This window comes from Canis lupus, chromosome 20 (assembly GCF_011100685.1).
Source record: "Canis lupus familiaris isolate Mischka breed German Shepherd chromosome 20, alternate assembly UU_Cfam_GSD_1.0, whole genome shotgun sequence".
NCBI lineage: Eukaryota > Metazoa > Chordata > Mammalia > Carnivora > Canidae > Canis > Canis lupus.
In genome coordinates, this window is record NC_049241.1 from 51,386,499 (window position 1) to 51,390,904 (window position 4,406).

Genomic DNA, 4,406 nt, shown 5'->3' on the forward strand with positions numbered 1-4,406 from the left:
CTAAAAAATGAAATCTGTTTTACAAATGTACCCACGCTTTGCCACTGACAGACCTCTATACATGATTGTGAGTGCATAGACTCTGGAGCTAGATTGCTTGGGTCCCAAACTCTGGGACTAACTGTAGTTGGTAGCTTTCAAGATGGCCTGCAGGGACCTCTGCCTCCCAACAGTCATGCCCTGTGTGGTCCTTGTCTGCACTGAATTGCACTAGCTCATGTGACCAATAGACTGTTGTGGAAATGAAGGTGTGTGATTTCTGAGTCTAGCTCTTTAAAAGGCACCGTGGCTTCTTTCACTTTGATCACTCACTCTGGCGAAAGCCAGCTGCCATATCATGAGAACCCTGAAGCAACACTGTGAGGTCCACATGGCAAGACTTGAATCCTCCCACTAACAACCACCGCCAGCTTGCCAGCCATGTGAAGGAGCTACCTTGGGGGTGGCTCCTCCAACCTCAAACGAGCCTTCAGATGACAGCAGCCCCGGCTGATATTTTATTTATTTTTATTTTTTAGGATTTTATTTATTTATTCATGAGAAACACACACACACACACACACACACACACACACACACACATACACACAGAGGCAGAGACATAGGCAGAGGGAGAAGCAGGCTCCATGCAGGCAGCCCAACGTGGGACTCCATCCCCGGTTTCCAGGATCACACCCTGGGTTGAAGGTGGCGCTAAACCGCTGAGCCATCCAGGCTGCCCTATTTTTATTTTTATTTTTATTTTTATTTTTATTTTTTATTTATTTATTTATTCATAAGAGACACAGAGAGGCAGAGACATAGGCAGAGGGGACAACATGCTCCCTGTGGGGAGCCCAATGCAGGACTCGATCCCAGGATCCCGGGATCATGACCTGAGCCAAAGGCAGACACTCAACCACTGAGCCACCCAGAGGCCCTTCCAGCTGATGTTTTATTTTTACTTTTTAAAGATTTTATTTTATTATTTTAAAAAGATTTTATTTATTTATTAGAGACACACAAAGAGAGAGAGAGAGAGAGAGAGAGAGATTGAGAGAGGGAGGCAGAAACACAGGCAGAGGGAGAAGCAGGCTCCATGCAGGGAGCCCGATGTGGGACTTGATCCTGCGTCCCCAGGATCACACTCTGGGCCAAAGGCAGGCACTAAACCGCTGAGCCACCGGGGCTGCCCCAAAGATTTTATTTATTTATTTATTCATGAGATACACACAGAGAGGCAGAGACATAGGCAGAGGGAGAAGCAGGTTCCCTGTGGGGAGCCCAATGTGGGAGCATCCCTCCAGCTGACGTTTTAATTCTAATCTTGTGAGAGACCCCTGAGCCCAAACTGTGCAGCTCAGTGGCTCCCTGTGGATTCCCAACCCACCAAAACTGTAAATGATAATAATTCCTGCTTTAAGCCTCTAAGTTTTGGGGTAATTTGTTTCATAGCAATAGATAACTAAGGCACTAATTCAGGGGTAGACATTTTTTCCCCTTATAAAGGACAAGATAATAAATATTTCAGGCTTTTCAGGTCACGTTCAGTGTCTGTTACTCCTTCTTCTTCTTCTTCTTCTTCTTCTTCTTCTTCTTCTTCTTCTTCTTCTTCTTCTTTTTCTTTAGCTCTTTGAAAATGTAAAAAAAACATTCTTAGCTTAAGGGCTGTGCAGAAACAAGATGTGAACCCATCTTCCCCCTTGCTTGCTGGCTTCTTTCCTTCTCTCTTCCATCATCCCCTCTCTTTCCCATCTCTCTTTCTTCTCTCTCATTTATTCAGTCATTAATTCAGCGAAATGCACACCTACTGTGTGCCAGACCCTGCGTGAGCTGATGCAATTGTATCTGACTAAGTCAGATGCCTCTCTGCTCTCCTGGAGCTCCCAGCCCAGGAGGGGAAACAGACAGCAAAGCTGTAAGTTAAGAACCCAGTATATCATCAGGCACTGTAGCATCCACTCTGGAGGACACAGCTAGGTTGCAGGGAGAGATGAAGGTCCAATTTCACCTAGCCAAGGTGGCTGGAGAAGGCCTCTCTGAGTAGACTGGAAGGACGAAGAGAAAGCAGTCATGGGAAAAGTGTTCTGGGCAGAGGGAACAGCTTATGTCATAGCCCAGAGGCCCCTCCCCTCAAAAAAAAAAAAGAGCTAGGAGTTTCTGGAACCATGGAGGAGGCCAGCATGGCTGGAATGAGTGAGTGAGGAGGAGAGTGGGGGGCAATGGGGCCAAGGGTTGATGGGGCCACAGTGCAGAGCCTTGAGGGCTGTGGTGTCAGAGCACTAGTGCTTGGGAGGGCTTTGAGCAGGGGTTGTTTGACCCAATTTTTTCTCTGACCTGTGGATTCCAGCAGCTTCACTGTCTCCCATGGACTCTTGTCTTTGTCACCAAAAGGCCAGTGAGAATTTATTGAATATTTACTGTATGCTGGCACTCACAACGACTCTGAGGGAAATAACCTTAAAGATGAGGAAACTAGGGGTGCCTGGGTGGCTCAGTCGGTTAAGCATCTGCCTTTGGTTCAGGTCATGATCCTAGAGTCTCAGAAGTGAGTCCCACAGCAGGCTGAGCAGGGAGCCTGCTACTCTCTCTCCCCCTGCCTCTCCCTCTGCTTGTGCTTGCTCTCTCTCTCAAGTAAATAAAAAATCTTTATTTTTATTATTATTATTTAATAAAAAATCTTTAAAAAAATGATTTTTTTTTTAAGGCAGCCCCGGTGGCTCAGCCGTTTAGTGCCGCCTTCAGCCCAGGGCGTGATCCTGGAGACCCAGGATCAGTCCCACGTCTCTGCCTCTCTCTCTCTGTGTGTCTCTCATGAATAAATAAATAAAATCTTTTTAAAAAAATGAGGAAACCAAAACACAGAGAGGTGAGTAACCAGCCAAGATCACATAGCCAGGAAATGGTGAAGGCAAATTTTGAACTCAGGAAGCTGCCACCATGCTACCCCATGGCCCCACAGCTCCAGCCTCTTCCCTATGTTTCCTGTCATCAACTCAGTTCTCGCCCATCAACCAGCTGGGCCTTCTGTTTCAGGGCTGGTTGGTTCCTCTCCTGCTCAACCATCTCCCATGGCTCGCAGCTGCCTTTGATAATGATCAAGTCCTTTAGTCTGGTATTCAAAACCTTTTTTTTTTTTTCTTTTTTTTTTTCGAAACCTTTTATAAAGTCAGCCCACCCAGCAGCCTCCTTTGCCCCATATTTCTCTTTCTCCCTTTTTACTTCTTTTACCCAGTCCTCATTAGCACTCCAAGATCACGCCATCCTGGATGGCACTTGGGGGTTCCCAGAGCCACAGGAGTTGCTGCCTTGGCTGGGCAGGTCTCCCACTCCCATCCTGGGCCACATGGATGAAACTCATTCACTTTCCCTTGGTGCTCCCCAACAGATCTTCCATCAGGACCAGGTGCACAGTGGGCACCAAATTCATTCATAACTCACTCACTCCTTCAACAACCATTTCCTGAGCACCTAGTGTGTACCAGCCCCTGCCGCAGGCTGAGAATACTGCAGTGAACAAGACACTCATGACCCCTGGTTTTGAGGAGCTGACATTGTCAGGCAGGAGAAATGCCCATTTAACGATAAAACCAATAAATATATAATATATTCATAAGGATTATTTTTAAAAAAGATTTTATTTATTTATTCATGAGAGACACACACACACAGAGGCAGAGGGAGAAGCAGGCTCTCTGCGGGGAACCCGATTCAGGACTTGATCCCAGGACCCTGGGATCATGACCTGAGCTGAAGGCAGACGCTCAAACACTGAGCCACCCAGGTGCTCATATTCATAAGTGTTATTGAGAGAATAAAGCAGGGTAAAGGGAGAGAGTGATGGAAGGTGGGGGGGTCTGTTTTAGATACGTTATTAAGGCAAGTATCTTTGAGGAAGCAACATTTAAACATTTAAACTCTGGAATGTTATTCAGCCATATGAAAGAAAAAATCCAAATAAGGGAAGGGTTCCTTCCATACAGATACCTGGGGGCAGGGTGTACTTGGTAGAGGAAACAGTGAGTGTGCAAAGGCCCTGAGGTAGGAATCTACTTGGGTGTTGGGAAGACACAGAGGAGGCCAGTGTAATTGAAATGGAATAGGAGGGAGAGGGAGGAGGCAGGTCACTGCGATGTTAGGGTAGGTTGTGCAGAGCCCTTGATGAATGTTGGGACAGGGACAAATGTATGGACTTTGGGTATGATGTTCCAATGTCTTTTTTTTTTTTTTGAAAGATTTATTTATTTATTTATTTATTTATTTATTTATTTATTATAGACAAAGAGAGAGAGAGAGAGAGAGGCAGAGACACAGGAAGAGGGAGAAGCAGGCTCCATGCCGGGAGCCCGACATGGGACTCGCACCCGGGACTCCAGGATCGCGCCCTGGGACAAAGGCAGGTGCCAAACCGCTGCACCACCCAGGGA